Below are 25,070 nucleotides of genomic sequence, written 5' to 3' on the forward strand. Positions count from 1 at the left end.
CCCTATCTCCTTCTTCCCTTAAATCAGTCAGCCCCTAGCTCTTAACCTCAACCCCCATCCCATCACCAAGCAAGCCAGTCAGCGCCTACTTTGACTTCCTATCTAGACAATCTCTTATAGAATTACCCTTCTATTGAGCACCTTGACGGACACGATCTGATGAGGACCAGTCAGCATGACTTCAGCTTGACAAACTTGCTGCACTTCTTCAAGGGGGTAAATAGACGGATAGACAAGGGTGACCCAGTTGACATTGTATATCTGGATTTTCAGAAGGCTTTCAACAAAGTTCCGCATGAACGACTACTTTGAAAAATTGCAAGCATGGAATCGAGGGTGAAATACTCACGTGGATTAAATATTGGCTGGCTGATAGAAAAAAGAGACTGGGTGTAAATGGACAATATTCTGACTGGAAAAGCATCACCAGTGGAGTGTCGTAGGGTTTGGTGCTTGAACCCGTGCTCTTCAACATATTTATAAACGATCTGGAAATTGTTACGATGAGTGAGGTGATTAAATTTTCAGATGATACGAAGTTATTCAGAGTAGTGAAGATGCAGGAGGATTGCGAATATCTGCAACGTGACATAAATACGCTCGAGAAATGGGCCTTGACATGGCAGATGAGGTTCAACATGGATAAGTGTAAGGTGATGTATGTCGGTAACAAAAATCTTATACATGAATACAGGATGTCCGGGGCGGTACTTGGAGAGACCTCCCAGGAAAGAGACTTGGGAGTACTGGTCGACAAGTCGATGAAGCCGTCTGCGCAATGTGCAGTGGCAATGAAAAGGGCAAACAAAATGCTGGGAATGATTATGAAGGGGATCTCAAACAGATCGGAGAGGGTTGTCATGCCACTGTACCGGGCCATGGTGCGCCCTCACCTGGAGAACTGCATCCAGCACTGGTCGCCGTACATGAAGGAGGACACAGTACTACTCGAAAGGGTCCAAAGAAGAGCGACTAAAATGGTAAAGGGGCTGGAGGAGTTGCCGTACAATGATAGATTAGAGAAACTGGGCCTCTTCTCTCTTGAAAAGAGGAGACTGAGAGGGGATATGATAGAAACATTCAAGATACTGAAAGGAAATAGACTTAGTAGCTAAAGACAGGTTGTTCACCCTCTCCAAGGTAGGGAGAACCAGAGGGCACTCTCTAAAGTTAAAAGGGAATAGATTCCGTACAAACATAAGGAAGTTCTGCTTCACCCAGAGAGTGGTGGAAAACTGGAACGCTCTTCCGGAGGCTGTTATAGGGGTTAACATCCTCCAGGGATTTAAGACAAAGTTGGACGGTTCCTGTTGAACTAGAACGTTTGCAGGTAGGGCTGGTCTCAGGGCACTGGTCTTGGGGGCCACTGCAGGAGTGGACTGCTAGGCATGATGGACCACTGGTCTGACCCAGCAGCAGCAAATTCTTATGTTCTTAAGTAACACACAATATTATTATTTTAGGGGTGCTTTAGGCCAGTGTTTTTCAACCTTTTTACACCTATGGACCGGAAGAAATAAAATAATTATTGGGCTAAGTCGTGGGCCAGATCCCGCCCATCTCTACACAATCTCCACCCCAGACACCACCCCCATAATAGTACTAATTGCATCTTGCACATCCCGTGCCTCATCTGGAAGCCTTCCCTCTGACGTTGCAACGTCAGTGAGAAGGCTTCCGGTTCAGGCGCAGGATGCCCGTGGCTTTGTGCACTGAATCAGTTAGGAAGAGGGAGCTGGCTTGAAGATAACGACGCACTGATCACACCGTGGACCAGCGGTTGAAGAACACTGTTTTGGGCCTGATGCACGTGCTGGCTCTGTGGATCGGCAGGAAATTTCTGTGAACCGGCACTGGTCCATGGACTGGTGGTTGAAGAACACTGCTTTAGGCAACATATACTGTCATTGTGCAACAATGACACCTAGTGGCCAGATTAATAGCCCATAACTGCAGGGTTCTAGCCAAGGTCTCCTGCTTGATAACTGAGCTACATAAACTAGAAACATAGGAGCCAACTTGTCAGAATGATTAAGGATGCTAAATCCCTCTCAAATTACCCCTCCTTGCACAAAGTAAAAGCATTTTTTTCAATAATGGTGCTGATCAAGTACTCCCCAAGCTGGCTCCTGTGACTGAGAAGTATAAAACAAGGGTAAAAAATCCCTATCTGGTTGCAAACAAAAGGCTTATTATGCCAGATCCCAGAATTGCTAGATTTACTTGTAGTTGTGCCTGCTGCTCTACTCACCTGCAACCTATCCACATTCTCCTCCTCTTATTCTGTTTCCACCATTTCCCCTCACAGGCTAAGTAGTAGGCCACAGTAATCAGGAAATCTGAGTTACAGGCAAATCTTGCATTTTAAAGAAGTTCTGCACCCCCTGGAAGCTGCCCCACTTACCCAGCGCCTTTGTCATGTCACTCACTGCCCATGACCTAACATGTCAGCAAATTAATTTGACCACTGGGGGTTTCAGTGGCTTCCTCAAGATCACATGGTGGTATCTGAACAGGAAATCCAGGTAACACAACAGTGCTGGAAGAAACATGTTATTCTTCCCACTCAAATAATCCAACGCTAAAAATGTACTTATACTTCCTACAGATGCTGCACGATTAAACATAGAACCAACCCAAGACTGGCTAAATTATCCCCTTTTCCTTTCTGACAATAACAAGTGCTACTTACTATACTTCTGGCAAAACATCTATAAGGTGCTACTTATGAATTAAAATGTCTCAGACTGAAATGATTCAAATTACAAAATTTTCTGAGAATAAAACTGCATTTGTGCTAAGTGAAATATCCATTTTTCAACACTGAATACAATTATTACAGTAGCATCTACACTGTACTCTCTGAAAGCATGAAAAATTATTACAAACAGATGACAAATTATAAAAGTTTTATTGTAATTGATTCCAGAGTTGAGCAAGTGGTCGTGTCTGGCACTGAAAAACTCAAAATCAATCTTTTGGCACAGTTGGCTTTTCTACCAACAATGACCAGAGTGATGAAAAGGCCTGTTGTCGTCTCCCTGTCTCAACAATCCAGATAGAATCTGGGAACAATTTTACACGCAAGATAGCCATCTTAAAATAAAGTATTATTAAATTTAGCTTCAGACAGATCCAGAAGGCAATGTATTAAGAGCTGAAATGGGAGAAGGGGCATTGTGTGCTACATTTCATTCCTATATAATTAAAACTAATAACTGATCGAGAAGGTTCCGAAACAAAACATTCATCCACTACAAGAGTATGGAAAAGAAAACTGTTATAGGTTATTATTTAAACTCACAAAAAGCTTTATTAACATTTTAAATTAAATTCATTTGGTAGCAACATCCCTAAACTGCATCTTAAAAGAAAAAAAAAGTTATGCCTGCCTACTAAACATCAATGTTAGAAATAGGAAAGTTAGCTTAAATTAATTAGGTGTGAGGAACCCATAGAATACACAAAGAAAGCAAAGAAGGGCACTTCCAATAAGACATGCAAATCAAACTCAAAACATCCAGAGTTGGACATCCAAAATACTGAGTTATAATCAAAAAAATGTCCAGGAAGATAGAACAATTTGAAAATGAACTAAGCAGATGTTTACAAAATCGCTGTATAAAACTCATTATCCTGATCATCCAAGAGTATCAATTATACAATCCCTAAAATGTCTGAGTTAGTCATCTCATGTTTCAATTACACAGCTTGCAAGACGTCCACAACTAGGAGCCCCTTTAAAATGTCTCTGATGATGTCCTACACATGTATATTTAGCCCTGCACGTGGAATGATGTTTCTTTGTGAGTGTAGTTAGGAGTTAGTTGTGTAGTGAGAGGAGTTAGTGCAAAAAGAGTCTGTGAGAGAGACAGAGGGAATGAGAAAATGACAGAGAAAGTGCGATATGTACAGTGAAAATGGGTGTGTGATGGGAGAAAGGAGGGAGCCCAATTACTCCCCATGTGAGACAGAGGCTCTTGTGAAGCTGTGTCACCATTATAGGAAACACCTCTTTGAGTTTCATCAACAGAGGCCCCCCTGCAGTGTCTCCTTGAGGGTCTGGAGATTTATCCAGAGCACCTTCCAGAGGTGAATGTCATCCAGTGGCCTCCACTATCTAAGCCCTAGACACAGGCAGACTGTAATTCCAAGGGCCTCAGGGGGCCCACATAACACCATTGGCCTCCTAATATGAGGGGACCCAATGATGTCAGCCCCCACAAACCGTCTCATCAAGCAGCCTCTCATTATTAGTATTATTATTACAATTATTATTTACTGAATTGTTTTTATTTTGGGGATAGATCTATTTATTTTTTGGTATTATTAGTGTAAGACCATATGTGGAATATTGTACAACATGTTACAAGTAACAATCATGTATGTGAATCCAAGAAGGCCCATCACCTGACCTTCTTGTGTCTTGCAGGTGCTTCAGCATCCACTGGGACCTGGAATCCCTCAGGCACTGCTATAGATAGGTGCGCCGGGAAAACCCATCCCTCATCTGGTGCATGAGATGGTGCCTCAGAGTTCAACATAAGTATCCTCCACACAGTAAACCCTACAACCTCCCTGGTCCCCCATTAGTCATAGATGTGATGTGCTTGCCTCTTCTCTGTACCTGCTACTCCCAAGGACCTCAACCAATGGGATGACATGGGAAGGTTTGGGGCAGGGGGGAAGGCATCCATCAGTTCTAAAGGATACATTCTTCTATACACACATATATTGTTCAATGCTGCAGCTGGAGAGCCCCCCCAAAAAACAAAAACAAAAAACCACCACCACCACAAAAAACAGTCACCACAAACACCAACAGTGAGTACAACTACAAACCCCCCCAAACCTTGGCACTACAACACCTCAGTCCAAACCACTACATCACACAATCAACTAGGGAAAGGGATGAAAAACAGTACAATGAGAGCAGGTACTCACTATATCCTTGGCCCCTGAAACTGATGGCCCCTCATACCCCCTAAACTACACTCATTGCATATACTACAGTCAGCTCCACAGGTTGTGATGCTGCCTTACAAGATATACCTAAAAGTCCACATATTTTCAGCACCGGATCTCCCCTACAACCATTCTCTCTCTCCCTCCCTACCCCAAAGACTCCCACCTTTCCCTCCCTGGGTAACTCCAAAGATTATTTCTCAGTAAGGGGCTACACTGCCAACCCAAATACCATTCAGCTGGCCAAATTAACATGATTCCCACATACAGAAGGGTACCCAAGGCTCTGATTGGTCCAGATTCCCTTATGGGAGGGGCCTCAAGCAATCTGGGACAATCAGAGGCTTAAGCTCCTCTTTGGCACATACCAGGATGCACTGGTGGAGGGGAAGGCCCATCATTTTAAGCCTGTTGGCCGGAGGTAGGAGGAATTTCTCTTGCTTGCCTATCTAAACAAGGTAAGGGGGGGGCAGAGGCATGAGAGGGGTCATTGGGGATGTGCCAATGGTGGCAGTGGGAGGGAGTGGGCATCCCTCCCGCTGCTGGGGGGGTGGCGGTAGGGAGTGAGCATCCTGCTGCTAGGTGGGGGTGCTTGACAGCAATGGCGAGAGTGGGCATCCCTCCCGCTGCTTGGGGGAGGGGGTTGCTTGATGTCAGAGGTTGAAGGGAGTAGGCATCCCTCTTGCCGATCGTAGATTTGGGGTCTTATTTTAAAAAATTTGTGCATTTATGTTGTGTATGTGCCGACTGCTATCTCCAGCAATCGGCACAAGCAAATTTAGTGACCCTCCGCCAACCTCATTTGCATGAGTAGTTTTTTAAGAATGGAATCTTTACAATAGCAGCCGCAATAGCGGACCATCGGATTTTACCGTGAACATTTGAGAATCTTCCCATGAGTTATTCTTCATCTAATTTCTATGTCAGTCCACCATCTTGGATCATCATGGTTTATTAATGAGCCTCCTACATGGGACACAATCAAAAAGCCTTGCTCAGATTCAAATGTATCATATCCAGTATCCACCTCAAATCTGCTATGATCATTAAGCTTGTAATGGTGGTATATCAATTCTTCTTTGAACAGGTTTTACACTGTTAAACATGTTACTTTCATTGGGAAGACCTGTGTTGATCTACTTAGACTAATGTGATATCATTCTAGCTTTAAGAAGCAATTTTTTCTATGCTTATTCTTGTATCGGTAGTCACCAACTTACGACCTACCCAACTAATAACTATTCGAACTTACGACCAGACCCAACTGCAGCAGCCACTCTCCCTCCCTCTGGAACCAGCAGAGGCTTCCCCCTGGGCCTACCTTAGACTCTGGTGGCTCAGAAGCGTGAATCCGGGCAGGAGTGATCCTCTCACACTCCTGTCCATGCAGTCTCACTGAAAAAAATGGCTTCTGTAAGTTCCCACAGCAACCTCGCAAGACTGCAACAAGATTTGACAGTCTCATAAAGTTACAATTGGTTGCCTGAACTGGATGTGGTCGTAAGTCCCTGTATTACAAGTACCTGTATTACTGTTTTGTTAACAAGTTTGATCATGTAACACCATCCTATCGACTTCTATACTGGCTGCCGATGGAGGCACGTGTGAAATTCAAGTTTGGTTGTTTTTGCTTCAAGGTACTTTACGGCTTAGCCCCTAAATATAACACAGACCTTTTCTCTTTCACAACCAACAGATATAGGAGAAGCTCACATCCGAACTTTGTTTCTCCACCGGTTAGAGGTTGTAAATTTAAAAGTCATCACCAACATCTTTTCTCACATCAAGCATCATTATGGGGTAAAGATCTGGAACAACTGCTCATGCCTACTACTTATAGGGAATTCAGGAAATGCCTAAAAACACATCTGTTCCTGAAGTACTTAGGTAACTGACCTATACAATCTTAGTCCTCAACAAATGATCTTTAGAATTGCTATTCACTAACTCTGAACTTTGTGTATTCCACTCAATCTGTAATACCTTTTAATCATTGTAAACTGCATAGAACTTCACGGTCCTGCGGTATATAAACTGTTATTATTATTATTATTATTATTCTAGTATGTCTATATTAATGTTGTGGAGAGATCCGGGAGGTGGGAAGAAGGCGGAGGGTGGATCAGAGTCAGCCCTAATAAACATACAAATAAACATGTGGATAAAGGTGGACTAGTTGATACTGAGTATCTGAATTTCTTTTTTTTTTTTGTAAATCTTTATTCATTTTTATACGTACAATAAGTATGATAATACTTAAACACATTTGCACATTGAGAATATCACTTAATATTCAGCAATAATACCAATCATAAAAACTTATCTCCCTCCCTTCCCACCCCTTCATAATAAGTAATTAAATTACTTTATATAAGATGTTATACTTAAAATCCCCCCCTCCCTGAAAAATGAACTTTTAACAATTAAGGGAAAAGTAACAACTAATCATTACAAAATTTTGTTAATGGCTCCCACACATCTTGAAATTTCCTAATATATCCTCGCTGAATTTCAAAAGGCATTTGACAAAGTACCTCATTAAAAACTCTTGAGGAAATTAGAAAGTCATAGAATAGGAGGTACTGTCCTATTGTGAATTAAGAACTGGTTAAAAGATAGAAAACAGAGTAGGGATAAATAGTTAGTATTCTCAGTAGAAAAGGGTAGCTTTTGGGTTCCTCAGGGGTCTGTGCTGGGATCACTGTTTGTTTTTTTTACTCTTTTGGGATTTTGTCAGGTAGTTGTGACCTGATTAGCCGGTGACACATCAAAAACATGCAGGACAAAACCGCGCCGACAATCCCGCATAGGACTTATGCGCGCCGCCTTCAAACAGTTGCTATTAGTGCTCTGAAGGGGGGTGTGGGGAGGGTACCTCCCACTAAACTGACGAGTGTTGGTGTTCCCGATGGTGGGTGGGGGAAAAACCCACTACACTGAAAACTGCTGAATACCCAAAAAACTAAGCAAAATGGCAGTTTCCAGTTCCCCTCTCCCCTCCCACCCCACACACACCCCCACAACGGAAGCGCCAATACTTGTAAGCTTACTGGGGGGTTCCTCCCCCCCCTCGGAGCGCTAACAGTGACTGTTTGAAGGCGGCACGCCATAAGTCCTGCGCTCGATTGTCAGCGCAGTTTTGTCCCGTGCACTTTAGTTACACTGCTGAAAACAGGATATTAGGCTTGATGGTTCTTTAGTCTGTCCCAGTGTGGCAACTCTTATGTTCTTCTATTCTAATAGTTTCTATCATTTGGTCCAGCACAGATGTCAGAATCAACAGTCTATAGCAGTGGTTCTTAACCTTGTTGGAGGTACTGAACCCCACCAGTTTCATATGCGTGTTCACCGAACCCTTCTTTATTGGAAAAATAAAATATGATTTTTACAAATTCAAAACATAGGTATACAGTGAGGGAAAAAATAATATCAATTTTGAAAACAAAAAAGTTCTCCTATATTTCGAATAATAATAACATAATAATGAAATTTACTGCAAATCAATGTGACTTCTGCTGTTGCCTCTCAGAGACCAGTTCAGAAATGCACGGCTTTACCTTGGCAAGTGCCACTCCCATGTCATTTTCGCAACAAAGTCTGTTCCTTTTCTTCGTTTTTATGTCCAGCATCCTCGAAAAGGATTGCTCGCAAAGATATGTTGTAACAAACGGTATGAAAATTTCCAGAGCTTTCTTAGCAATAACAGGGTACGTTACCAATTGTTGACACCAAAACGTTGAGAGCGTTGTTGTTCTGAAAAGTTGCTGTTGAACCCAGCTCTGCTGAATTTCAATGATTTCATCGAGGTATTCATCATTGACATCTGTTGTCTCAACACTAAACGTGAACGGCTGTCTCACCCATGCTGGATATGACTCTCTTGTAGGGAAGTATCCGTCGAGAGACTTTGCAAGCTCATCTAAGTGCGTGGCAATAATTTGCTTCAGTTCCACGGGTACAGAAATGTCTCCGATTCCAGATACATCTTCGATCTTACTTACACAGTTGTCTAGCAGGGGAAAGTTTGCGAAGTTATCGTTTTCTGTTCGTCGTTTCCATAATGGTAGCTTTTTTTGAAACGCTTTCAGGTTTTCTTCCGCTTCGATGATGTTGACTCCACCACCCTGCATCTGCTTATTGAGATGATTGAGAGCTGCAAAGATATCAGCCATGTACGCTAAAATGAGAATGAACTCAGAATTTTTGAAGCAATCTGCATGACAATGTTGCTGCTTTTGCAAAAACAGAGCTAATTACACACACCTGGCAAAAAAACACAATTCAGCACTTGTCCCCGGGATAACCACCGAACGTTAAAATGGTACAGAAGTACCTCGAATTCAGATCCCATTTCTTTACACAGCTCCTTGAAGATGCGGTGCTTCAGAGCATTATTTCGCACATAGTTCACGCATTCCACAACAATTTTTAAAACTTCTGCCAGTTTTGGAGGCAAGGTTTTTGTTGCCAACGCATGCCTGTGCAGAATGCAATGTGTAACAATGATGTGTGGTGCATCGGCATTCACTAGCGCACCAAAACTGGACTTTCTTTCGAGCATGGCTGGAGCTCCGTCCAAATAAACTGTAGAAACCATATCCCACGAAAGATTGTTGTCTTTGAAGAAGTCATCCACGAGTTTCTTCACATCAGTTGCCTTAGTTGTTGTAAGAGGCTTACAAAATAAAAAATCTTCCTTTATCACGTCGTCTTTCACATAGCACACGAATATTGCAAGCTGGCTTAGATTGGAAACGTCTGTGGTCTCGTCGAGTTGAAGGCTGAATTTTGCCAGGCTTGAAATCAGATCTGCAACTACTTGAGCCAAGATGTCTTTGCTCATGTCTTCTATTCTGTTGCTGATGATGTCATTTGAAAGAGGAATTTCAGATAACTGAACTTCAGCCGCTTTTCCCAGCATGATATTCGCCATCTTCAACACAACTGGTTTTATGAGTGTTTCACCAATGGTGTGTGGTTTGCCCTGCTTTGCGATCAGGTAAGCAACTTCGTACGATGCTGTGAGGATCGGTTTGTTGATGGGTACAAAGCCGAGAACAGGCAGAGTAGCCTTTTCATCGAATCTTGCTCTCTTCACCTTGAATTCAGCGAGCGTTGTGTTCTTGTATTTTCCATCTCCATGCAGCTTAAGGAAGTGTTCCCTTAGTTTTGCCGGAGCTAGACTAGAATTACTCAACTTGGCATTGCAAATCATGCAATTAGGACGCTGACTCCCATCACGTTCCGTTATACATGTGAATCCATATTGTACATATTCGTCCGACCACTTTCGTATTTTGCTCGACATAGTTAGTAAGGGATTAAAATATTAAGATAGGTATCACACGATGTACCATCACAACAGTTACAATTCGACTACTGTGCGCATCAAATCCCCTGCAGCACAGATAGGCCAAGCGATGTTGCGTGATCACCTGCAGCCAATTATGGACAAGCGGGGCGTATCATCACAAATCATAAGCGCTTCGGTCACGTTCAATCATCTATTAGTTAAATCACAAATTTTGATCAGGAATTGATTAATGTATATAAGGCGTTAGTTACAGATTGATAGATCAAGAAACCGAGTACACGATCAGTCTTGATCAAAATCACTGAATAACTGATAGCTGATTGAACGTGACTGAAGCGCTATATGAGTCGGAGGTGTGTTTTGACCTCCGCCGAACCGGCGAGACTGACTCACCGAACCCCTGGGGTTCGGTCGAACCCAGGTTAAGAACCACTGGTCTATAGAGTCCTGTATCTCCCCGGAACATTTTTTTAAAAAAATTGGTGTTATACTGGCCATTTTCCTATCTTCATGTACCATGGATGATTTTTTTTTTTTAATCTTTATTAAGTTTTCAAAGCTAACAAAAAGTGCAAAACACTATACATACATATATTAATAAGCACTTATAATCAATCAGTAACCATACAGAAATTATAAAACCCCTTTTTTCTTCCAGCTTTTTCAATCAGGGAAAAAAAACAAACAAAAGAAATACTCCCTCTCCCCCTCACCCTCCCCTGGATGTGTGCTAAAACAACAGAAAATAAAGATTAAAAAACAACTATAAAGAAGCCAAAGACATTACTGGACCCCAAACCAGTTTAAAAATTTTATTATGCCCCAGCATGTCAGCGTTCATCTTCTCATACTTATAACATAAGCATAAATTTGCCCACCAAAAAGTAAAACTAAAGCGATTCCAATTTTCCAATTGCTGGTAACCATTTGCATGGCTATCCCGGTCATAATAAGGAAAAGCCGGCATTTATATCTGTCCAATGCAATGTCATCCCACATATGACTACATCATATATCAATGGAATCGAAGACTCAAGTATGGTATTAATCTGTCCCCATATTAACCTCCAAAGGACAATAGAACAACAGATGATGCAGTGTCCCTATTTCAAGATGACACAGTGCCAGCATCTATTAGATTTAGAACTATCTAATTTCTGCAAACGAACAGGGGTTCAGAAACTTCTATGTAACAAAAAAAAAAAACATGTTTGTCTCATAGATGCTGACGCTGTACATCTCATCCTCCAAGTCCAAATATGTGGCCATTGAGAAGCAGAAATCTGCTGCTTAATCTCAGTGCTTCAAATGTCTTTTAGACTAGTTTTTGGTTTCTTGTTCAAGATTTCAGATATTAATTTATACCACTTGGCGGCATGATGCCCTAAGAAATCTGTCTGGAAGCACAAGCCCGGCCAAGCTATACTGATTTTTTAAATTACGCCACTCAGGAACCCCTTCCAAATGGCCTGCTTCAACTGCAACCACTTATATGCTTGAGACTTGGAGATATCAAATAATTGTTGCAGTCGTGAAAAATCAAGCATTTTCCCATTTGGTAGAACATCATCTAATGTACATATGCCTGTCCGCAGCCAATGCTTCCAGAGGATCTTAGACTCGCCAATTTGAATCTTGGAGTTTAACCACAGAGATTGACACACATGGATGATTTTAACGATAGGTTGAAGATTTGTAATGGGAAATTTGCACTTTGATTTTTAGTTTTTTCAGCCTTCTGGGATGTATACCATCTGGTCCAGGTGAATTACTGCCTTTTAGTTTGTTGATTTGGCTTCTTACATCTTCCAGGATCACCAAGGAATCCTTTTATCAAGCTGCGGTAGGGGTTTAACACGTGTTAAACCGCCTGCATTGAGCAAGCGTTAGTTGTTTAGCTGGCCGCGAGGGTTAGCACGTGATGAAATGTCTGACGTGCTAACTAACCCCACTAGCGCGGCTTGATAAAAGGACCCCCAAGTTTCAGTTCAATCTGTAGAAAAGGCAATCTATAAAAGTGTTTACATTTATAATAAATAAATACACGTAGATGTACATAGATATGTGAGTGTCTACCTAGGTATTTCTGTGAGTGGATCAATGTGTCTCGGTAGATGCATGTTTGTGTATAGGGTTATGTATCTGTGCTCGCTCTGAGTGCATTTGTGACCAGGAAAGGGGAAGGGACCATTTGAAAGGAATAATTAGCCCTTAGCTGCTATGTTTAAAATGTTGCTATGCTGCAGCTGCTGGAACTTTCTCTCTCACAGAAATGTATTAGGCTTCTTTGGGGGCGGACCCTGGTCAGACCTTGCCCACTTTAGAGCACTATGTATTTTTCCCCAGATTTTACCCGATGCCATTCTGTTAAGTTTTCAGGGGTCATTTTGCCCCTGCACATTCTTATTTATATTTAATGGGCTTTATTAACCACTTTTATGAAGAGATTAACCCAAGGCAAGTGCATAGTATTGATTTCTTATATATAATTTCTTTCTAATATTTCTTTGAAATAGAAAAAAGAGGCATTTTATAAAGGAAACCCCACAGGTAATGGTAAAAGAAAAAGAAAGAAAATTAACTATTAATGTGCAGGGATGAGAGTGCTAGTGAAACATGTCCGTTGAGCAAAGCAGAAAAGATAGGGACGTGGGATGCAAGAAGGCACACTCATCTTCAAAAACATTTTCTAATTGTTTCTGAGTTTTGAGAGAACTACTCCATCCCAGTGGTGCCAGATGACTATCCACTTTTGTGGCTGATTCATCCTGCTTGTCAACAAAGAAACAAGATACCATTCATATGAACATTTTTCTCATAAGAACATTCTTTAAAGTCCCAAAGTTTGTTTGTTTGTTTTTTGTCATGAAGAAAGCTGTCTTCCTAAAAGAAGTCTAGTGCAGTGGTTCTTAAATCTGTCCTGGATCCCTAGCCAGACTGGTTTTCAAGATATCCCTAATGAATATGCATGAGGCAGATTTGCATGTCTGCTACCTCTATTATATGCAAATTTGCCTCATGCATATTCATTAGTATAGGAAAGGACAGATTTAAGAACCACAGGTCTAGTGTATTAATGAACACTATCCCCAGAAGTTCTCTCTTCATATATTGAAGGTATTTTACTCTCTGGAAGTGCAGTGATATATTTGTCATTTCAAGCCCAAAAGGGTCCCATAAGCTGCCAAATGCAATATCATAAACACAAAATCCCCAAGTACACAGAACAAAAAAAACCCAACTATTTTTTTACATTCCATAACATTGCAAGTTTTCCAAATAAGTGCAAGAATAAACATAAAAGATAAATGTGAACTCCAAGTCATGTCATACTATATTAACCATGCTTTGTAATACTATGTGCTATGTTTTGCCGAACTATACTCGTCATGCTCTGTCTCACCATATCATGTTTTATCATATTATATTTTACCATGGTCCGTTAGCTGTATTTTGCTATCTTTATCTCTGTTTGCCATGCCATCTTTTACCATATTATGTCAGAGAATGCAGCACCATGGTTGAAGCCGCAGCCTCGGCACCCTGAGGTTTTGGGTAAAGGCTCACGCTGCTGCTTATGAACCTGAACAAGTACCTGCTCCCCCATTGCCCCAGGTACATTAGCTAGATTATGAGCCCACCTGGACAGACAGGGAATTATGCTTGAGTATCTGAATAAATTCATGTAAACCATTCTGAGCTCCCCTGGGAGAACAGTATAGAAAATTGAATAAATAAATAAAAGACAAATGTGAACTCCTTATTTTATGAATTACATTCCCGATGATCAGAAAGTCCAAGTACATTCAACTGATAAAAATATATGATACTGAATTTCAGAGCTATTTGAATTTAAAATTTTTGCTCTGATAGTAAAAGACTACAAACTATTTAAAACTTATTTTGAAAGAACCAAACCTCAACACCCCTGCAAACAGAAAAATAATATAGAGTATGTGTCTACCATCTGCTGTATGTTGATCAAATAGATGATTTGGGAAGAGAAATCTGATTTAAATGGTTATGGTAGGTACAGAAGTATGAGTTTCTATTTTATATAGCTTTTTTATTCAATTTTGTTTGTGGAGTAATGATATTCCTTTTAGATAAGATCCGAGTGAAAGCAATTGCAAAGATACATTGGAAAACAAGATGCTATTGATTACATTTACATCTGAGATCCCCTTCACATAAATCTATCACTGCACTTTGAAATGCTATGTCTCACATGAGAATTCACATTTAAACAGAAAGGTCCATATACTACTACTACTTATAGCGCTACTAGACATATGCAGTGCTGTATATCAAAACACAGAAGAGCTTACAATCTAGTCAAGACAGACAAACTGGACAAAAAGGTGCATCTATACACAGTGCTCAGGTGGGGGACTTACAGAGGGAATGATAAGACAGATATTGGTGCTTAGCAGGTGGGTTGGAGCTTGGAATTGAAAGCAGTTTCAAAGAAGTAGGCTTTGAGTTTTGATTTGAATACTGACAGAGACAGAGCTTGATATACTGAGTCAGGCAGTTTGTTCCAGCCATACGGTACAGCAAAGTAAAAAGGATGGAGTCTGGAGTTGGCCACAGAGGAGAAACGTACAGATAAGAGAGACTTACCCGATAAGTGCAGTGTCCAGGGATAGTGTAGGAAGAGATGAGAGAGGAGAGATACTGTTCTACTGGGCAGGCCAGTTCCAGGCTTACCAAGGATTAGGTCAGAGACAAGCATATCTCCTCTCAAGGGTCGCCCAAGTCACTAAGGAGCTCCTGCATTCTGAGCTTCAGCCTGGGAACTGTCCTTTTCAGCACCATAATCCACTCAGGATGAGTGGACAGCTCCCATCAACATTTGCAGCTCTTATGCAAATGAGCTCCATTTCGCAGGCTTTCTCAAGGAGTTCCATTGCTCGGACTTCCTCTACTGGCTGGTCAGTGACAGGGAACTTCACCCTGTCACAGAACTGAACTCAGTTTCCCTGAACTCAGGTTCTTAGGCCATTCCACTAACCATTAGGCTATGCCGCTACTCTATTTAACCAGCCAAGTGCTGGCTCCAGCCCCAGAATGCCCCCAAAATAGCTGGTTTTCACTTAGGCACTAAAGGCCAGATTCTATAAATGGCATCTTAGTTAGGTGCCATTAGGTGCCCTTTAATTGAGGCCACCTAGCAACTCCTTACTAAAATCCGCTCCTAATCTAAATTGCTTCAATTAGCTTAAATGGCATGGCAATTGACCACACCATTGAAGTTAATTGAACAATTAATTTTAAAAATAAAATTAAAATTTAGGTGTACAATTTCACAGTGTCTAGTAATGCCTACCTGAAAAGTAGGCGTGGTTAACTTAGGCATCGCAAGACATCCGAGTTAGGTGCTGGTAAATTAGGCCTGGTAAAACCTGGCCTAATAAACCGGTACCTACCTTCAGGATGCTTAGGGGCTGCTAGGCAGGATTCTATAAACAGCACCTAGTGGTTCACTGCTGGTGCCATTTGGCACAATTGTAAATATAAGCCTTAACTGTTAATCAGCTGTTAGTGAATAACCAGATGAAGCCTTGTTGCTAAGTTTTGATTATTGCTTTGCCGTACTAATATATTTATTCTTTTATATTATATATATATATATTATCAGTCAACTGTAATATATTTACTACCAGGGTTACACAGAGGAAAGGAGCACTCAGGTACAAATCATCCTTTAGACCAGGAGTGCCCAACACGTCGATCGCGATCGACAGGTCACTCGCTCAAGAGACCCCAGTTGATCGCAGAGCGGGTTCCCTTCTTCCCTTCTCTTTTTTCCCCTCCTGACTGGCCTGCTCCTGAATTCTGCTGCTGCCTCCGCTGCTCAACATTTAAAAAAAAAAACAAAAAACGGCTTGGAGAATTTATTCTGGCCAGCGGAACTTCCTCTCCGACGGCAAAATTGACGTCGGGGAGAGGAATGCTGGTGGGCCCGAAGCAAGGAGAGCTTGGCCGGCGGCGGGCGGCTTTGGGGGCCTGTTATCTGATGGCAGTGGCAGTGGCTTGGGGGAGGGCAGGGAGGAAGAAAGAGGGCAGGCAGGGAGACAGAAGGAAAGAAAAGAAACAAAAAAAAAAGAAAGGGGGCGTGAAGAGAGAAAGAAAGAGAGGGCAGGGAGAGAAGAAGAAAACGTTGGGGGGGAATGAGGTCAGGAGGATAGGAAGCATACAGGCTAAAAGAAGGGAAGAAAGATTGGATGCACAGTCAGAAGAAGAAAGTGCAATCAGAGACTCATGAAATCACCAGACAAGGTAGGAAAAATGATTTTATTTTAAATTTAGTGATCAAAATGTGTCTGAATTTATAGTTGCTCTCTATATTTTACAATATGGTCCCCTTTTACTAAACCGCAATAGAGGTTTTTAGCGCAGGGAGCCTATGAGCGTCGAGAGCAGCGCTGGGCATTCAGCACAGCTCCCTGCACTAAAAACTGCTATCGTGGTTTAGTAAAAAGGGAGGGGGTGGGGATTTGTCTATTTTTGTATGGTTGTTACTGAGGTGACAGTGCATAGAGTCATCTGCTTTGACCTCTTTGAAAAAACCCCGGAATAGGAATGATAATTAACAATTCTATGAGTACAGTGTGCATTGCGTTTTTTTTAAATTTTATTGTTGGTAGATCATTTTGACTTGGTCATTTTAAAAGTAGCTCGCAAGCCCAAAAAGTGTGGGCACCCCTGCTCTAGACCATGCCAGTTAGCCTATAGCAAATAATTTGGGCAATTATACAACCCCAAATCAACTATAACTCTCCCCCACTGCCTCTGCCATCTACTTAGGTTGTAAGTCCTCTGGGGCAGGCACATGATATACTTATACCCATTGTACAGTGCTGTATCAGAATAAGTATTATTTTCATATTCAGTCATTAAGAGGTCAGGGCACATAAGATGAGTAGAAACCAAATTCCCACCCCACCCTCCAGGAGATGGTATGATTGCAAAACTAATATGATAAGACATAGGGGTTTCTGTAAAGGAAGGAAAAGGAAAGTCTATTTCCAACACAGGAAGGCCAAGCTATTCTATGCACTATTGTCTATACATAAAAGCTGAGTAAAATGGATTTCAATAGGGTCCATTAGTATCATACGTCAATACCAAAATGGTTCCGGTATATAACAAAGAAAACATTGTGTTTGATGGTGGATTACCTAGCACAATATGCTATTTAAAACAGCTGCATGAGTAATTACCAATTTTAACTTGCAGTAATTGCACAAACAATCCTGTTAATTTCCTGTTATGAGGCCTATGCCCTCCTTGTGTATATCAGAGAATTGAATTCAACAGTGGCAGCCCTGAGCCTCCTTATAGCATCTTCCCACATCTAAATCTATAATGATCTACCCTTGACAGTGTACAATTTATAATTCTACTACCCACCTGGAATTTTGATTGATAATGCTCCTATCTTCCCTCTCCTCTTCCATTTGCTAAACCTCATTAATTTTCAAAGTGTAACAAAGTTCAGCCCAAACATGCAAACCTACTGGTAGACCATATTTTGAGATATATGGAATTTCACTCTACAGAGGGACTGTCATACCTTTATACATTTTTACAACCTCTCTTACCATTCAGCTCCTGTAATACATCTGCAGATGTGTTTATATCGGGGCTATGGACTTTGTACCCCAAACCTTCAACTCCAATTGCTCTATTTTTCTACTGACCGAACCCAACTCTGACTATGATTTCTTACTCTTTCAAAAAAGTACAAAGACTAGGGAACACTCGAAGTTACAGGAAAATAACTTTAAAACCAATAGGAGGAAGTATTTTTTCATTCAGAGAATAGTTAAGCTCTGAAACATGCTGCCAGAGGTTGTGGTAAGAGCAGTTAACATAGCTGGTTTTAAGAAAGGTTTGGACAATTTTCTGGAGGAAAAGTCCATAGTCTGCTATTAAGACTGGCATGGGAAAAGCCACTGCTTGCCCTGGAAGGTTTCCAGATACTTGTGATCTGGATTGGCTACCGTGAAGACAGGATACTGGACTAGATGGACCATTGGTCTGACTCAGTAAGACTATTCTTATGTTCTTATGTTCCTGCTATATAGGTGATGGTCTTAAATACCAGCCGTCGACCAATCAGAGTGTGCCACCTCAGGTTGATGAATTCCTATTAGACTCTGGAAAAAGAGAACTGATATTAGGCTTAAAAATTTTGTCATGGATCTAAAGTATTGGTACATTTTTACTGACATTTTACATTTATACTGACTCCATCCAAAATTGCTTCCGACTCCAACTCCATAGCCCAATGGAATAAAAACAATCAAAACCAAGATTTAGAAACAAAGGGATGATTTAATCAAGTTGATGCTTTCCGAATTTCTCAAAATTCTTTTACACGTTTCCATGTAATAAGAGATTGCTGAACAGCCAAAGCCTCTAATTTCCTGAAAATCCTCAGTTGTTGGGAATGTCACAGAAGTACCTCTTGTCACAGAACAGTGTATAAATGCCCATAGGTTGCTTTTAGCCTGAATTTCAAAAACATCAAAGGTCATTTAAACAAAATATAGTTTCTCTGTAGACATATTAATACTGATTAAGCTTTTGATAACTGGAGAATTATATAAAGGCAGAATAGGTGCCTATGAACTAAAAACACAAGACTCAATATACAGGAGCAGAATGAAGGTCAATCAAGCCCAGTATATGTTTCCAAAAGTGGTCAATCCAGGTCACAAGTACAACTACTACTTATCACTTCTATAGCGCTGAAAGGCGTACCCAGCGCTGTACGTTTTGACATTTATAGACGGTCCCTGCTCGCAAGAGCTTACATTCTAAATTGGACAGACATGACATATAGGGTTGGGGATGCAGAGCCCAAGGTAAGAGGAGTTAGGAGTCAAAAGCAGTCTCAAAGATGTGGGCTTTTAACTGGGCCTTGAACACTGCCAGAGACGGAGCCCGCTGTAGGGATTCCGGCAGCTTGTTCCAAGCATAGGGCACAGCAAGGCAGAAGAGATGGAGTCTAGAGTTGTCAGTTGAAGAGAAGGGCACAAATAGGAGGGACTTATCAGCTGAGCGGAGCTCACAGAGGAGAACCTAGGGGGAGATAAGTGAAGAGAGATAGTGAGGGGCAGCTGAATGAGTGCATTTGTAGGAGTTTGAATTGTATTCGGAAATGGATGGGAAGCCAATGAAGTGACTTTAGGAGACAGGTAACATGAGTAAAGCGGCTCTGCTGGCAGTGTTCAAGGCCCAGTTTTCGAAGATAGCTAATGTAACGCCCATCTTTAAAAAAGGATTGAGAGGTGACCCAGGAAACTACAGACCGGTAAGTTTGAGCTCAGTTCCGGGGAAGATGACGGAAGCGCTGATAAAAGACAGCATCGATGAGCATCTAGAAAGGAATAATCTGATGAAAACAAGCCAACATGGCTTCTGCAAGGGAAGATCGTGCCTAACGAACTTATTGCATATCTTCGAAGGAATTAACAAATGGATGGACAAAGAGGACCCCATAGACATCATATACTTAGATTTCCAAAAAAGCCTTTGACAAGGCACCCCACGAACGCCTACTATGGAAACTGAAGAACCATGGGGTGGAAGGAGACGTACACAGATGGATCAAAAATTGATTGGCGGGTAGAAAGCAAAGGGTAGGAGTGAAAGGCCACTATTCGGACTGGAGGAGGGTCACGAGTGGTGTTCCGCAGGGGTCGGTACTCGGACCGCTGCTGTTCAATGTATTCATAAATGATCTAGAAACAGGGACGAAGTGCGAAGTAATAAAATTCACAGACAACACCAAACTATTTAGTGGAGTTAGGACTAAAGAGGACTGTGAAGACTTACAAAGGGACCTGAACAAACTAGGAGAGTGGGTGACGAGATGGCAGATGAAGTTTAATGTAGAGAAATGCAAAGTCTTGCATGTAGGAAACAGAAACCTGAAGTACAGAAACCTGATGGGAGGGCTGGTAATGGGTGAAAGTACCCAGGAAAAGGACTTGGGGTAATAGTGGACAAGACAATGAAGCTGTCAGCACAGTGCGCCGCGGCCTCTAAGAGGGTGAACAAGATGCTAGGTATGATCAAGAAAGGTATTACAACCAGAACGAAAGAAGTTATCCTGCCGTTGTATCAGGCGATGGTGCGCCCGCACCTGGAGTACTGCGTCCAATATTGGTCGCCGTACCTTAAGAAGGATATGGCAATACTTGAGAGGGTTCAGAAAAGAGCGACATGATTGATAAAAGGTAAGAATAACCTTTCATATGCTGAAAGATTAGAAAAACTAGGTCTCTTTTCCTTGAAAAAGCGGAGACTTAGAGGGGACATAACAGAGACTTACAAGATCATGAAAGGCATAGAGAAAGTGGAAAGAGACAGAAACTTTCGAAAACTACAAGAACGAGAGGGCATTCAGAAAAATTAAGAGGGGACAGATTCAGAACCAATGCTAGGAAGTTCTTCTTCATCCAAAGGGTGGTGGATGCCTGGAATGCGCTTCCAGAGGGTGTGATAGGACAGAGTACGGTATTGGGGTTCAAGAAGGGATTAGATAATTTCCTGAAGAAAAAAGGGGATAGAAGGGTATAGATAAGAGGATTACTATACAGGTCCTGACCTGATGGGCCGCCACGTGAGCAGACTGCTGGGCATGATGGATCTCTAGTCTGACCCAGCGGAGGCACTGCTTATGTTCTTAATATAAGTCATGTAACCAAATTCTGGACAGATTGGAGGGGAGCGAGATGGCTAAGTGGAAGGCCTGAAAGTAGCGAGTTGCAGTAGTCTAAGCACAAGGTGATGAGGGCTTGGATAAGTGTTTTAGTAGTGTGCTCAGAGAGGAAAGGTTGAATTTTGGTAATATTATAGAGGAAGAAGCAGCAGGTTTTAGCGATATGTTGTATCTGGGAAGTGAAGGAGAGAGAAGTGTCAAATATGACCCCAAGATTACAAGCAGACAAAACAGGAAGGATGAGAGTGCCTGATAAGATCCTATAGACTTTCAGAACCATGTGGCTAAGATGATGATTAGGAGCTAGATACACTAAAAAGGATCGGCAAGACTGCATGGGTCTGATCCAATCCAATTCTTGGCCGATTCTTAGAGTTACTGATGCACTAAAAATTTTACATGCAAATGATTTGTGCGGAGGTTCATCGTAATCCCCGTCTCTCCTGTACAATTGATCGCTGTGAGACCAACTCTCACACAAGTGCAAACCCGAACAGCTGAGAGACAGGGAAAGCCTCCTGCCACTCAGCTGTTCGGGGCAGGAAATTTTTTTTTTTCTTTTTTTAATAGGCACAGATGCTGTGTGTGTGTGTGTGGCGGCAGGTCAAGCGCCAATACAAGTTCCATTAGCCATTTTAATCATTGGTCCCACTTCCTCAAAAATATCTCAAACATTTATGTTATATATCTCTCAGTAGTGATTATCCTCATAAGTGAACACTTGATGCTATTTATTTGCATTTTATTTTATAAGCAGCATTATTTTAATTTAATTTTTCTATATTTTGGGATTTATTGACTGCCTTTTTCATGAAGAGATTTTCCCAAAGCAGTTTATAATTCATTGAATAGTAATCAGGTACTCTTTAAGTATTTTCCCTATCTGTCCCAGCAGACTCACAATCTTACTATGGGGCAACTTTTTTTTTTTTTTTTAATCACTAAGGGCTCCTTTTACAAAGGTGTGTTAGGGCCTTAACGCGTGGAATAGCGCACACTAAAATGCCGCACGCGCTAGCCGCTACCGCACCTTTGTAAAAGGAGCCCTAAATTAATATGAGGTTCCAGAGATAAATTTCTATCTATATAGACACTGAAAATCTGAATAACTGATGAGACAGTAGATTTATATTGGATCCACTATTATAAATTTTGTTTTATCTCTAGTGAACTCTTGCATCCATTGTTCTATTAAACTCATACAGTTGACAAAATCACCCATTACTTCTACAATGATAAGAATAGGAATCAAAACTGGAATGTCATCTGCATACATAAACATACATAAATTAGATTTTTCCCATGTAAAAATCTAGTAAATGTACAAATATTTTGAAAAGTGTAGGTAACAGCGGAGAACTTTGAGGAACTCCACATGTCATATTCCAACTATCAAACATGAAAAAGTAGATCAAGAACCAAAAAAAAAAGCATCTACTCAAAAAAACATATGGTACGTAGGACTAAAATGTATATATAGTACATATGCACTTGCATCTAAATAACTATATATAAGGGGGGAAAGCCTCAGAATCCCTCCTCCACCCTACAGAGATCAAGTGGTAGAAGATCTCAAATGATAACACCTCATTAGCAAAAAAAAAAATCAAATGCTAAATGCACTTTCTGTAGGTCAAAAAAGTCATATATGCTTATCTGTGCTGAAGACCACACAACTATCTGACATAACAGAATGCATTTTAAACTGCCTTCTCTGTTATTCCAATATGATCTGTAGTTTTTAGTGCCGGACTATGCTATCTTTAATCAGTGCTTCAACCATCTTTCCAGGGACAGACGTAAGACTCGCAGGTCTGTAGTTTCCCGGTTCTCCTCTTGATCTGCCCATATAACACTAACAGTAACTTGACCAAGCAAAATATTTTCTTTTCTTCCGCCTACAATATCTATATAGACTAAAATTCGTACTCTATGCAACCTACTTCTGCTTATGTCACTTACATCATTTGTCACCGACATTTTGTTGGTTGTTGTTGATACTATTACTGTTAAAAGGATCGTAAGTCTTTAAGTGGCACTGCACAGTTATTGTGTTCCTCATGTGGGAAGTAAAATTATTGTACTTGGTAGTTGTGGCTGGGAAGCGAGAAGAGTGGCCCTATATGCTAGATGGCCCAGGAACAAACTATATGGATCACGGGGGGCGGGGGAACTGCCTTTGTCAGGTGGAATGGATGATCTACATTTGCAAAGGCTGGCATTTACACTTGGATATGTTTCAAAATACCTCATACCTCCTATATCAAACATCTCACCCTTATTCATATGTTCATCAGTCCCTTCAAATATATAGATCAGTAAGGAAAGACTTTTGTTTAATCCATATTGATCCTGATCTATTATACTATATTTATTCACAAGAGTTCAATTCACACATTTTTCTCTTAAAGAATGGCAGAGATAGACGGGTACTGAAGTGAAAAGCTAATCATACCTTCTGTTAGGGACATTATTTCTGCAGTATCAACTAGCTGTACAAACATGTGGCAACAGTTCAGAATGTAAAGTACTGTATCTCTAATTATGGCCACTATTAACGCCTCTGTCCCACCAGTAAACTACCCATGTCTATTTGTCACTCCCTCTATAATACCCTACCCTAATTATTCTGATTGTCTGATTAGACTATAAGCTCTGTCTAGCAATAACTGTTTCTTACATGGTTAATGTACAGCGCTGCATGCGGATGTCAGCACTATAGAAATGATAAGTAGTAGTAATTCAAAAACTAATTAGCAGGCTGGCACCATGAAATTTTAAGTTAGGCCAGTGAAAACTTTAAGGTTCATCACACATGCAGGTCAGATCTCCAGGAAGACTTGCAAAGGATGCCCAACACTAGCAAATAAACACCAGAACTAAGACAAATGACAGCTAAGAGCAGCGATGTCAAACTCAAATAACAGTGAGCCAAAATTAAAAACTTGGACAAAGTCGCAGGCCAACCAAAACAAGAGCCATGGTCATAACCATGTTTAAGGACAAGATAAGGCAAAAGAAACTAAAAGAGAGTGTAAACATTAAAACGGCCAAAGAAGCATCGCAGGCACACCATAAACTAAAACCCAACCAAAAAAATATAATATAAATAGTAAATAAATAATAACAAAACCTTGCATGCGGAAAGGTTTTAAATGCAGAAATAAAAAGTCTTTGCTGCAGAGCATGATAAAAGTGTAGCTGTCCTGCATTAACAAACATCGCAGTGTGGCAATAACTATAAAAAACATAAAAACCATCAGCTAATATTTTATGGGAACTTAAGATAGCTTAAAATAACTATGTGCATGTTAAAAATAAAAAGGAAGAATGAAATAAAGCCATGATGGCTCTTACCTAGTAGAGACAATCTGTAGTGCTCTGAGCTGAGCAAACCGAAAGTAAAACCGACTTGAAAAATGCCAGCAATTTAAAAATGGGGGTCACATCAGAGGTGCCATAGTCACAACTGTAATTATAAGCAAAAAGTGGCACAAAAAAAACCACAAAAGAAATCGATGGTCACATGATGAATTAAAACCCGATTATAAATAAATAAAAGTGAAAGGTCTAAAAACAACTGACACACATCATGAAGATAGTATAGCTGTCCTACATTGACATACATGGCGAACCATACCATGGCCTCTCCCGGGCGTCCTATTCAGAATCAGGGCCTAGGTGTCTTGCGGGCCTCGCCTTCAATATAGGCGGCCTGCCTGGGGAGCATTTTTTTTTTTAAAACGTGCATCCCGATTGGCTGATTAGACAGCTGTAGGACGCCTACAGCTGCCTAAAATCGGGATGCACTTTTAGAGAATCAGGCCCCCAGTGCTTGGCTTTCATCCTCTTGCCATGAAGGGAACCTCTGTATTTATCCTATGCCCTTTTTGAATTCCATCACTATTTTTGTCCCGCCATCCACTTCTCTTTTCAAGAACAAACCCTTTCTTGATATTGCTACAGAATCTATCTTCAAACCATGTGCCCTATTTCTACACCTTCCTTTCCTTTGGACAAGTCTTGCTTCTTGTGCATGAATACTTTTCATGT

The 25,070-nt window shown here is 41.1% G+C and overlaps 1 protein-coding gene across 9 annotated transcripts in view; it reads right to left on the reverse strand.

Annotated features, from left to right (window-relative positions):
* The window catches only part of TCF12 (transcription factor 12), an 807,409-nt gene that overhangs the window by 571,092 nt on the left and 211,247 nt on the right, over positions 1-25,070 (reverse strand). Inside the window, exon 1 of one of the 9 annotated variants that reach the window (XM_033920042.1) lies at positions 5,838-5,854. The exons of the other annotated variants lie outside the window; for them this stretch is intronic. The gene's annotated coding sequence lies outside the window, so the exon portion shown is untranslated. Of the gene's footprint in view, positions 1-5,837; positions 5,855-25,070 lie in introns of those variants that run through there. 9 annotated transcript variants of the gene reach the window in all.

This window comes from Geotrypetes seraphini, chromosome 14, assembly GCF_902459505.1.
Source record: "Geotrypetes seraphini chromosome 14, aGeoSer1.1, whole genome shotgun sequence".
Taxonomy (NCBI): Eukaryota; Metazoa; Chordata; class Amphibia; order Gymnophiona; family Dermophiidae; genus Geotrypetes; species Geotrypetes seraphini.